We start from the raw sequence: 13,696 nt of genomic DNA, 5'->3' as shown, positions 1-13,696 counted from the left end.
ACTCTGGGGAAAAAAAAACCTAAATGAAAGATCTCTGTGAGTGAGATCCCAGTGGAAAGAATGGGTCATCAAAGAAGGAGGTACCTTTCTCTGAAGGGAGGAGAGAACTTCCACTTTGACCATGGCCTTGTCTAAATATGATCAGAGTCAGTGAACTCAGGGGCTTCCATAGCCTTGGCAGCTCATCACAAGAGCCTAGGGTGATTACTGAGGCAATAAACAAGAGTGTCAATCTGTTAAGTCAACAACAGGAGTCACTGTGCACTTACTCCTCATGTAGGATCTTTGTCCTTAGTGTGCTGTACATTGAGATTTAATGCTATAACTAGTACTCAAACAGTATTTTTCACTTTATGTTTCTGTGTGGGAACAAACTGTTGAAATCTTTACTTAATGTATGCTAAACTGATCTTCTGTATATAAAGAGAATTGAAAATAAATCTTGATGTGAATGGAAGGGGAGAGGGAGTGGGAAAGGAGAGGGTGGGAGGGACGTTATGGGGGGGGGAGCCATTGTAATCCATAAGCTGTACTTTGGAAGTTTATATTCATTAAATAAAAGTTTGAAAGAAAAAAAAATAAAAAAAAATAAAAAAATAAACTTGAAATATAAAAAAAAATTTCATTTTGTCTGAATTATTACTGTCACCTAGCTATATCATCACTAACCTAGTTTATGCCACACTAGAAGTAACCTGTTGATTTATTGGTAGGCTCTATCATTGTGACATAATCAAGTAACTCAAAATTCTTAGAGTTGCTATAGTGATTTTATTGTACACAGCTGCCTAAAACTAGGTATATGGGGATCTTTTTATATTCACATATTTATTGCACTTTATTCTTATGTTATTCAAAATTAATCATTGACTTGAAATTTTCTATTATTTAGATTGAAACACTGGTATCATCTTTTACATTATTCTAGTAATAGCCATAATATTTTCATTTAGTTCCTCACCATTACCATTTTCCTGTGTGTTAGTGCCAGTAATGTTAGGCATACTTTTCAAATATTTCCATGTATATTTGTGTCTTTTAATATTGATACCATATTATTCATCGTTACCTATGGTAATCAAACTATAATTTGAATCATGAAATTAACATCCCTTACTTATTTTCCATTTTGATTCTGGTTTTGTCACTATCATCTGTGTATATCATTAGTAATCTTTCTTTTCTTAATATCCTACCATGGGTAAACTGTGACCATCCTGGTTTGCATTTTGTTGTTGTTGTTGCGCAGTCATCAATCTCCTGTATATTCTGGTGGGATACCTTTTGTCTTGTATTTTTAACTGTTTTAAAATGCATATTGTATACATATATGCAAACAAGAGAATGTTTACCTTTAAACTTTGTGGACATATTTGTCATTATTGCAGACTCATCTTATTCAGAGTAACTTTGATGTACATATATTTCTCAAAATCATGTTGATGTCAAAATTTTCCATACATTAGATTGAAACTCTGATAATACTGTTTTAAAGTTTTTCTACAAATAGCTTGAACTTGTGTAGACTTAAGATACTGCAATATTTATGAATTGTATTGGAATAGATTATTTAGAATTATTTTTCAAACATATGCTCTGTATCTTCTTGGAACTCTATAATCAAAACAACTAAGTTACCAATTTCTTTTTTAATTTTTAATTTATTTTGTTTGAGGAATAAAATTTAATGCATTTAATATATACAGATTTGGGAATATGATGCTTCCCCCACACCACCCATACTCCTGCCTTTCTTCCTTTACCCTCTTCCTTTCCTGTTCTTATTTTTTAACGAAATAAATTTTCAGTTAATTCTTATACTCATAAGATTAACCCTACACCAAGTAGAGAGTTTACTGAATAGTATGAAGAAAAAAAAAAGAAGTAAAGAACAAAAACAAAAAAGAAAACCATTGTTCTCTAACAATCAAGGGCTAAGTTACCCATTTCTACCCTTAATAATCATAATATAATATATAGCATTATACTTAAACTAATTTTACTTTGTTTTATCTTGTCATTGATTATTGTCATATTTATATTTTCAATAATGTATACCAAATCTCCTATGAGGAATCTGGATGTATTGTGGTTTACTTTTTTTTTTTTTACATTCATCAAAATTTCATTTTTTTTTATTTCAAAGAACACTTTAAAAACAAAGACAAGTTGCAGGGAACAGGTTGCACTTTTATGTTCTTGCATTGCAACGCCTTCCTTCTTCATCCATGCTTCAGACAGCAGCCAGAAAGGTAGTATCACCTGAGGACATTTCACCTGCTACTTCTCCCCCCCAGGTGCTGTTTTGCATTGCTGCTGAGTAAGCTATCAGACCCTGATGGCATAGCTAACACACTGCCCAAGAACCTCCAGCTCTGGTGGCAGGGCCACATGAAGCAAAGTATCATGGAGGCTTCAAAGGGGGAGCGAGCAACCCAATGCAAAGGCGGTTGATGCAGGTGCTAACTCCATGAAGATGTTCAATGGAAAGTGGATCCCTAAGGTCAAAGAGAAGCATAGCAAGAATGTCATCAAGAGTAGCAGCTTTGCCAAGACCTCAAAAATGAGCTCAAAGAGAAGGAGTCTGTAGCACTGGTTATTGGTGCTCTTCATTTTCTTGTTTGTTGCTGTGCAACTCTCCAAACTATTCAAGTATCTTGATGGGCATGTGAAGTGACTACCCTTTTAGATGTTCCCATTCTCCAGTGAATTTTAACTTGAACTCATCCCTGATGTTTGATACCCTTGTTAAAACAATTCAGTAAGCCTCCTCCTGCAGTGCCAGAATCCAATATTGATGATGGTTCAAGTCCTGCTGCTCCTCTTCTGATCTAGCTCTCTTCTATGGCCTGGGAAAGCAGTCAAAGATGGACCAAGTGCTTGGGCCCCTGCATCTGCATGGGAGACCCAGAAGAAACTCCTGGATCCTGACTTCAGATTGGCCCAACTTCAGCTGTTACAACCATTTGGCGAGTGAATTGGAAGACCTTTCTTCCTCTCTCTATGCCTCTAACTCTGTAACTCTGCCTTTCAAATCAATTAATAAAATTTTAAAAATAATTTTTTAAGATTTGTTTATTGCTCTCTTCTCCCTTCTCTCTCTCTCACTCTTTCCTCTCCTTCTCTCTCTCTCTCTCTCTCTCTCTCTCTCTCAGCTCCTCTCATCCTCGCTGTCTCTCTCCTTCTCTCTCTCCTCTCTCCTGCTCCCCTCTATTCTCTCTATTACTTTCTTTGTCCTTCTTCGCCCCTTCCCTTTAGTCTCCTGGGTTTTCCCCAATAAACCCTTTACCTTACAAAAAAAAAAAAAAAGATTTGTTTATTTATTTGAAAGACAGAGTTACACAGAGAGAAAAGGAGAGGCAGAGAGTGGGGTCTGCAATTCTGCTGGTTCGCTCCCCAGCTGGCTGCAATGTCAATCCAAAGCCAGGATCCCTGAGCTTCTTCTGGGTCTCCCATGTGGGTGCAGGAGCCCAAGGATTTGGGCCATCTTCTACTGCTTTCCCAGGCCATAGCAGAGAGCTGCATCAGAAGTAAAACAGCCAGGATTTAAACTGGTGCCCAAATGGGATTCCAGTGCTGCAGGCAGAGGCTTAGCCCACTATGCGACAGCACCAGCCTCTAAAAAATAATTTTTAAGTTACAATAACTGACCCTACTTAGTAAAGAGTAGTTTTTTTTAACGTGGCTATTAAAGCAATATGCAGTATGGATAATTAGATTAAATCTATGCAGACAGGGACTAGATATCATTAACCCTGATGTATAAATGCAATTAGCCACAATGTAAAATTTGGGCTTTTCTGGATTTTTAAACAGCTATTCACTTTATTAATCTCTTTAATTAAAAGCACACTCCTGAAAAGGCATGTAACTATCTTGTAATAAGGGCTTTTTCAATGGTTCAACTACAAAGTTTGCCTAGTTTTGCCACAACTGCTAGTACCTAAGATTTTTTACCAGTTTCTAAATGCATAGTATAAAGGGAGATGCATACAGCCACAATGTTTAACTAGTGTTTCTATTACACTATCTTGAATTTTTGCATGAGTGAATATGCGAACATAATTCTCATAAAAACAACTTGGTTGAACATTTTGTAACTTGGTCACTGCAGTTTCACTAAAATCTATCACAGTGGAGCAAGGTCAGAGAAGTTTTGTTATATTACATTATTTTCAGCAGAATTATTTTAATGTCTCAAAATAATTTACTATGCTAGACAAAACTTTAAAGAAAAATAGCATCAAAAATGGCAGCCTAATCAGAATATACTGTTCAATCCAATGTGCTAAAGACAGCATGTTAATAGCATGTTTAATACCAAAACAATGTAAAATTTTACACTTAGTTTGGAGAAGGCTTTTCTATGGGACTGGCGCTGTGGCTCACTCGGTTAATTCTCTGCCTGTGGCACTGGCATCCCTTATAGGTGCCAGATTCTAGTCCAGATTGCTCCTCTTCCAGTCCAGCTCCCTGCTGTGGCCCAGGAGGGCAGTGGGGCCCTGCACCTGCATGGGAGACCAGGACGAAGCGCCTGGCTCCTGGCTTCAGATCAGCAGAGCTCCGGCCGTAACAGCCATTTGGGGGGTGAACCAATGGAAGTAAGGCCTTTCTCTCTGTCTCTCTCTCTCTCTCTCTCTCATGGTCTAACTTTGTCAAATAAAATAATAATAATAATAAAAGGAAATGGGTTTTCTAGATCTGTGATTGAAATACTCTTAGAACACCAGGTACATCAAACTAGGATGGCATCTGGAATTAAATTGATTTATCGATCAGGGTCAATCTTTACTCTTCCCCTTATTGTTTGATTTTATAGGTTATGATTGCTGAAATTTTATTTTTACTAATGTTAAGAGTGTGCCGGGAGGCCAATGCCATGGCTCACTTGGTTAATCCTCGCCTGTGGTGCCGGCATCGCATATGGGCACTGGGTTCCAGTCCCTGTAGCTCCTCATCCAGTCTAACTGTCTGCTGTGGCCCTGGAGGGCAGTGGAGGATGGCCCAAGTGCTTGGGCCCCTGCACCCCCATAGGAGAACAGGAAGAAGCATCTGGCTCCTGGCTTCGGACTGGTGCAGCACTGGCCATTGTGGCCACTTGGTGGTGAACCAATGGAAGGAAGACCTCTCTCTCTCTCTCTCTCTCTGTCTATAACTCTACCTGTCAAATCAATTAAAAGAGTGTGCCATAAGGCACATTGTTGAGATTTTTATTACTGTTGAAAATTGAATATATTGGCTACTTATGCACTTAACCATAATTTGGTTACAAAAGTGTGAGCAGTGTCTAAGTGTTAATGGATTGGATAAAAACTGCTTATGTTTGCTTTGTTAATTGCCTCAGGTTATCTTTTTAAATAAGCTATTTTAAGAGGAACAGAAGGAAAATTTCCTACCTAGTCTATACAAAGTGCAAAACTCATAACCTCAAATATGAAGGAAAGGAGAAGAGAAAACTGCAGTGGTTAAGGATATATAGGCATTAACTATCCTGGAGTCAGAAAGGAATCAGCTGATATTAGATCAGATTTTTAATTGAATTGTTATGTTACTTTCTCACCCAGTAAATCAATTCCTGTATTTGTTTCCTCTTTGAAACAAGTCATGGTTAACTAATTCTATTTTATTGTTCCATTTAAAATCAAAGTTATTTTGCTAAATTCATAGAAGGTGCTTTTTCTTTGAATCAAATCATTCCATTTCAAAATTTCTTTTGGTTTACTATAGATAATTAGCTTTGAGTTTTTTGTTTTCTTAATGTACATTGTCTTGATAACTATTACTGCTGAATTGCTGTAGCAAGAGCCAGGAAATATTTCAGATGAAAATTGTTTTCCCTTTGTCATCTCTGTGATTTACCAATTGAGTGCATTTTATATTCATGTGTGGGTAAATGAAAACTATGTCTATTTGATTTCACAATAAAGTTTCCTGAATATTTGATGCTTTTCTTCTAAAATAAAATGATAAAGAATTCTTAATTGAGTATATTCTTTATAGTTAATAGAAAAATTTTTAAAGACTGCCTAATGTTTTGTGTTAATTGAACTATAGTATACAAGGGAATAGATATGAAGTTTATTACAGGAAATTGAAAGAGAGGAAAATATATAAAAAACACAATGAACCAAACACTTCTCTACTTAGAATTTACCATCTTATTATTACTCATGTTTGATTCAAAGAGAAAGCACAGTTCTTTGATATCCCTTTCTCAGTTGCATTTTACATATCATCTAATGTTGAGCACAACATAATAAATATTTTTTAGGAAAAAACAGACAAGTCACACAGAGTAGAAATTTGTAATGCATACATTTTCATACAACTTATATACAGATGTTTATAACTCAACAATAAAACAAACCAATAAAAAAGAAAAATTATTTGAACACACTTCATAAAAGAACACATATAAATAAGAGCACAAGAGGGGCCAGCATTGTGACATAGCAGGTCATTACTTGCCAGTAATGGAGCATCTCATATGAGCACCAATTCATGACCTGGCTGCTCCACTTCCAATGCAGCTCCCTACTAATGGCTTGGGAAAAGCAGCTAAAATAAGTCCAAGTCCTTTCACTCTGCCACCTACATGGGAATCCCAGATAAGGTTCCTGGCTCCTGGCTCCTGGCTCCTAGTTTTGACCTAGACCAGCCCTGGGAACCTCCACTTTGCTTATGGCCCTGTCTAAATACTGATCATATTCTTAGAATTGTATGTTTTAACTATATGGCATCTGTTCTTTTTATATTAATAAAATAAATTATTAAAAATATATAATCCATTCTGTTGGGTGTGACTAGGTATCTCACTGAGGTTTTAATTTGCATTTCACGGATGACCAATTATGGTGAGCGTTTTTATGTGTTTTTATTTTTTTAAATGTTTGTTGTTATTTATTTGAAAGCAAGAATTACAGAGAGAGGTTTTCCATCTGCTGATTCAGTCCCCAGATGGCCACAATGACCAGGCTGGTCTAGGTCAAAACTAGGATCCAGGAACCAGGAGTGGAGGAGCCAGGAACCTTATCTGCGATTCCCATGTAGGTGGCAGAGTGACTTGATCAGCCCTTGCCCTGACTGTTGATGAACAACTTAATACGTTATCCCTCTTAGTATTTTTGTTTGTTTGTTCTACTTAATACTTTTGGTTGAATACTGTAATCAATACACAGTTATTCTCAAGTGTTGAAACAATATAAGAGTGGGAATAAGAGAGGGAAGAGATGTGCAATTTGGGACATGCTCAACCTGACTTGCCACAAACGGTAGAGTTAGAAACATACCAGGGGATTCCAATTCAATCCCATCAAGGTGGCATGTACCAATGCCATCTCACTAGTCCTGGTGATCAATTTCTGTTCACAATTGATCATAATGATAGAACTAAGAGCCAAAGGGAGCACATAAACAAGACTAGTGTCTGCAAATACTAGCTGATAGAATCAAAAAGGGAGAGAACGATCCAACATGAGAAGCAAGATACACAGCAGACCCATAGAATGACAGATGTCCTAAACAGCACTCTGGCCTCAGAATCAGCCCTTAAGGCATGTGGATCTGGCTGAAAAGCCCATGAGAGTATTACAGGCATGGAAAGCCAAGACACTCTGGCAAAAAAAAAAAAAAAAAAAAACACCTAAATGAAATATCTCCACGAGTGAGATCCCAGTGAAAAGAACAGGTCATCAAAGAAGGAGGTACCTTTCTCTGAAGGGAGGAGAGAACTTCCACTTTGACTACAACCCTGTCTAAATATGATTAGAGTTGGTGAACTCAAAAGACTTCCATAGCCTTGGCAACTCATGACAAGAGCCTAGGGTGATTACTGAGGCCATAAACAAGAGTGTCAATTTGTTAAGTCAACAACAGGAGTCACTGTGCACTTACACCTCATGTGGGATCTCTGTCCTTAATGTGCTGTACATTGTGATTTAATGCTATAACTAGTACTCAAACAGTATTTTTCACTTTGTGTTTCTATGTGGGTGCAAACTGTTGAAATCTTTACTTAATATAGGCTAAACTGATCTTCTGTATATAAAGAGAATTGAAAATGAATCTTGATGTGAATGGAAGGGGGGAGGGAGAGGGAAAGGGGAGGGTTGCGAGGGGGAGGGAAGTTATGGGGGGGAAGCCATTGTAATCCATAAGCTGTACTTTGGAAATTTATATTCATTAAATAAAAGTTAAAAAAAAGAATAAAAAAGATGATATCAATTAAAAAAATAAAGACTATCTATAACCTTTACATCTCTTTGTGATTCTATTTCTTCTTCTACTGAAATTTCCATTGATATACACAATCATCAAAATACAATGTGTGTTGAAAGTACATTTGTCTATTTTTCAATTATATTTGAATTTGTTACTACTACCTGAGTAAATTGTCAGTAAACTAATTTATGTCAGTTCTTGCACAGAAAACTTCAGACTACCTTAGTTTTCCTTATCAGTTTTAGGCCACCAATTCTCTAAATTCAGAAGGTGTCCAATCAAATATCATGGTCACAGTATCTGAGCACAGTCTATGGCCAATTTCATCTCTCTCATTAGGAGATTGCATTTTGGCCTTATGGACATTCATGTATACTGAAATACCATTTCAATTTTGAAATGTAAGAGTTTGGTCTTTGAAATCATTGAGCTCACTTTTTTTTTTTCAAAATATTCTAGTCTAGACCAATTCCAGCCCTGTGAACCTGTGGGCATGATAACATACACTTTCATTGTGAGAGCATCATCAGCTCCAATATTCTATGAGCTGTCCTGGAAACCTTCAGATTCACAGTGCCTCTGAGCCATCTTAGTCAATGGTAACAATTCTCCACATGTGTATGTATATAGATATATGATTCTGGTATTTATAGAGCTCTGGATTATTACTTGATTATTCTAGTTTTTCAGCTATTCAAATTATCTAACGTGGATCTAGATACTGGTACATGTACTGGCAATTATGTTGGTAAGTATCAGGATCTTGATGTGAACTTGGATCTCAGAATTATATTTAGTTGATAGTTCCTTTAATTTTAGAGGTTAGCAGAGAGGGGGACACAGAGAGACAGAGTGTGTGCTACAATGTGGTTGTTCACTCCACATTGCTTTAATGACAAGGAACTGGATTATTATGGAACTCTGAAATATCCTTTTCTGATGTTGAATAAATAATATATATACATATATTTATATGTGTATATATATATATAAAATTATTAACCAAACAAAAGTCAATCTTAGAACTACACCTGCTGTGATTTTGCTTGGCTCTATATGGCAAGATTATCAACATACACAAAATCTTGTTAATTTTCTTTTCCACTTTTATGTATAAAATTAATCAGAAGGGTTTTGGGCACATATTATCATTCTCCTTTTTGAGGTGATATACTTTTGCCTTTTTCCGGTGGGTTATATGAGTCTAAATAAACCTTTTATTTTTTATTGTTTTTTAAGCTTTATTTTATTTATAAGAAAGACAGAGTTACCGAGAGGTTAGAGACAGAGAGAGAGGTCTTCCATCCTCTGGCTCAATCCTCAAATGGTCACAATGACCAGAGCTGAGCCAGGAGCTACTTCCAGGTCTGCCACATGGGTGCAGGGGGCCCAAGGACTTGGGCCATCCTCTTCTGCTTTCCCAGACCATAGCAGAGAGCTAGATCAGAAATGGATTAGTTGGGACTTCAACCAGTGCCCATATGGGATGCTGGCACTGCAGGCTGGGGCTTTAACTCACTGTACCCTGTTGATATTTTTACAGTATAGCTGTAGATGCCAGTGTCTTTCATTTAAGAGATTTTTTTGGTAACTGGCATGATATTTTCTTTACTTATTGTTGATTTTTTCAGTTATTTCTGGTTTTGTGTACATCTAATACATACTGCTTCACCCAATTCTCTTGTGTTTGTCATGGTATTATTGCTCCTACATTGTTGCTTACTGTTGTTTCCAGTCATCAGAACATAGGTTATGTACTGACATGTGCATTCCTTTTTAATTTTTATCTGTTATATTAATATAAGAAAATAGATTTAATGTATTTCATAGATACAGTTCTAAGAAGACAACCATACTTCCAGCCTCCCTCCCTTAATCCCCTCTTTCTTTAATTCTTTTTTCTTTAACTTTTGCAATAACATACTCTCGATTTACTATATAATTACAAGTGTAATGTACCACTATCATAATTTTCAACAAATAAAAAGTAGAAAGATTACTGTTTCATTTCTATAATATGTATACATCAATGATGTGTATGTAGTATAAGCCAATCCGAGTACATGGAACTATAGATAATCATGGTTACCTTTTATTGTTGGTTTAATAAGTTCCACAAAAACTTAAGTTTAGAACAATCCATGATTTTAAAAATTTTCTGGGAATAAAATAATTTATTGGACTCTTATTCAACAAATATCTTTACATCTGCTGATCACACTATTATTTAACCTATATTATCAGGCAATTTATATATATATATATATATAACCTATATAATCAGTCCATTATGATTACCAAAACATAGTATATATTATCAAATATGCAATGTTTTAGTTATCATTGTTTTAATGCACTTGTGTGATCCATTTTTATCATTAATATCCTACTGTGAATTAGTCCTGCTATTATTAATCCCAGGCCTTACGTGGCTTTGCATTTGTGACATGGACTTGATGAAAATAATCTAAAGTGTCTTTGCAACTATTTCATGTCCCCAGATTCTTAGAGTCATCTTAACCCATTCAATATTTCTCAGTTCCCAAGGGATATATTATTTTAATTTGGCTGGAATTCTATAGGATTATAAGTTGACTGTCATTTTGAATTTTCAAAGTGTATCTGTAAATACAAATATCTTTCTTGATGATATTCCTGGTAATTTCCAAGATCTTTGCTTTATTTCCATTCACTTTTTCTCCTTATTTTGCACTTTAAATGTAATTGAATGAACTTTTTCAACAAATACGTGCTTATCACTGTATTATTATAAAATAACAGTTCTACCCTCAGTAATGACAGCGTAATTTATATACTAATAAGCAAAAAGTTTTTAATCTTTACTTTCTATTTGTATTGCCCAATTACATCATCAAATCATAACATTTACCAATGCTAGCATAGTGAACATGTGACCATGTTTGCTAGGTTTTTCATTTTTCTGTCAATTCACTCAAAATTCTGGAAGAAAATAAGCAATTTTTATCTTCAAAACTTCTCAGAGACATCTAAGGCCAAACTCTTTGACTGTTTCAAGGATGTTTTTCACACTTTATGGATTTTTTATGGGACTACATTCTTATTGATGTTGAAATTTTCAATAGCCTAGTTCTCGGTGCTCATGTTGTTCCTTTAAGATCACTCTGGAAGGGACAAGACCTGTTCTGGATTTTATTTCCTGCAAATTTTTATATGATTTGATCATATTTTATTGGAATTCATTGTTCCTTCCAAAATACTTTATTCACTCATGGTTATGACAATATCATTTTTATCATAACAATTACATACATTATTGTCTTTGAATTCAATGATATTACCCACATGTAATTTCATTTTCTTGGTGTATCTTGATCCAGCATCAAGAATCTGTAGATGTCTTCATTGACTTTTTCACTGTAACATTATTAGCCCTCTGAAAAATGTCTAAGTTGTCTTGGACTCCTTCATGTATATAGTGTCTCTGAATGTTCTAACATCAATGTATTTGCCATCAGATTCCCACTTCTTTTTAAGATTCATCTATTTATTTGAAAGTCAGAATAGAGAAATATTGTTTTTTTCCAGTGGGAGATAATGAACTCAATGAAAATTCTGTAGTTTGTCCTGGTATTGTTCACAAACACAGTTGCTCAAAGATGTCTAGTTCTGGAGTAGTGATTAATCCTATGAAACTCATATAATTTTTACACTCTATTTTAATCGTATGCTAAACTGACCATTTTGTTTGAAAGTATTCATGAACTGTATCTAGATATTTTAACTATGTTTAAGAATCTTCTGTTGAGTGCATGATCTTCTCTGGATTTAATTTCTTTCATTTTTCAATATTATGTTTAAATACTTTTTTAAAAGTTTTATACATATTAGATTTTCCTTTATAACTACTTATCACTACTATTGTTACCATTTCACTTACAATTTACAGTTTTCAAAATATTTTGTTATAACATTACCATTTTATTTTTGTCATTCAAAATAATACTATTGCCATGTCTTATCAATATTCTAATGTCTATCAATACTAGCATAGTGAAGCTCTGACCATCTTGGATGAACAATCCTTGTGATATCCAAACTCGATGATATTTATGTACATTCTCCTGACAATGTACATATTCATGATTATTTTTATTATTTTTTAAAACTTAGAGAGTGATACAAGGAGGTGGAGAAAGATACAGAGAGAGTGAGAGAAAAGTGAGAGACACAGATATTCCATCTAATGGTTTATCCCCAGATTGCTGCACCATCCAGGGCTGGACAAGACCCAACCCAGTTGCCATGAAATTAATTCAAGAAGCCTCCCATGTGGGTGGTGGCAAGCACTCAAGAACTTTAGGTAACATCTGCTCCCTCCCAGGAACATTAGAAATGACCTGTATCTAAAGCTGTGTAGCTAGGACTCAAATGGTCACTCTGATATGGGATGTAGTCATTGTAGATAGTGGCTTACCCCCACTGAATTGGGACACCTACACTGTATACAATTTCTCAGATCAATGCAACCCTCAACTTTTTCTCTTTTTAAAGATTTATTTATTTATTTGAAAGGCAGAGTTGAGAGAGAGAGAATCTTCCATCCACTGGTTTACTTTTCCTATGTCTGCAACTGTAGGAGCTGGACCAGTCCAAAGTCAGGAGCCATGAGCTTCTTTCAGGTCTGCCACATGGGTGCAGGGGCCTAAACACTTGGGCCATCCTTTCCTGCTTTCCCAGGCCATTAGCAGGGAGCTGTATTGGAAGTGGAGTAGTCAGGACTTGAACAAGTACCCATATGGAATGTTTGTGCTGCATGCATAAGCTTCACTTTCTATGCCATGCACCAGTCCCAACCCTCCTCCCTTTCAAATGATGTGTTCTTTACCTTATGTTGTGAAATCAGCAAGTACAGTTGTTGGTGCACATATTTTTTAAAATATTATCCTGCTAAGTGCACTGATGTTTACTTGATTTAACTACTTTAGCCTTTTTGTAATTATCTAATTATTATTCAATTGTAATGGAACATTGTTTAACAAATTGCTTTTATTGGCTCTTACTCTACCATTGCTCAGTACTACTTCCAGTAATTAGCATATAATTTGTAACAGCTGTATTTTTTTTTTTTTTTTTGCCAGGCAGAGTTAGACAGAGAGAGACAGAGAGAACGGTCTTCCTTTTTCTGTTGGTTCACCCCCCAAGTGGCCGCTAAGGCCAGCGCATTGCAGCCGGTGTGCTGCACCGATCCGAAGCCAGGAGCCAGGTGCTTCCTCCTGGTCTCCCATGCTGGTGCAGGGCCCAAGGACTTGGGCCATCCTCCACTGCACTCCTGGGCCACAGCAGAGAACAGCTGTGTTCATTTTGTTTTAATTTACTATTATCACCCATATGAATCATCAATACCATAGTGAAAGCAAATTACAACAATATGATATCATCAACAAAATGAAAATTTCTGTTTCCTTAACAATTTTATGTACCCAGTTTTTAAAAT

The 13,696-nt window shown here is 35.8% G+C and overlaps 1 long non-coding RNA gene across 4 annotated transcripts in view; it reads right to left on the bottom strand.

Moving 5' to 3' along the window:
- Positions 1-13,696, bottom strand: part of LOC138847834 (uncharacterized) — a 55,945-nt gene that overhangs the window by 18,015 nt on the left and 24,234 nt on the right. The gene's annotated exons all lie outside the window — the stretch shown is intronic.

This window comes from Oryctolagus cuniculus, assembly GCF_964237555.1.
Source record: "Oryctolagus cuniculus chromosome 17 unlocalized genomic scaffold, mOryCun1.1 SUPER_17_unloc_1, whole genome shotgun sequence".
NCBI lineage: Eukaryota > Metazoa > Chordata > Mammalia > Lagomorpha > Leporidae > Oryctolagus > Oryctolagus cuniculus.
The sequence above is the reverse complement of the archived record's forward strand: the minus strand, read 5'-3'. Positions and strand labels throughout refer to the sequence as shown.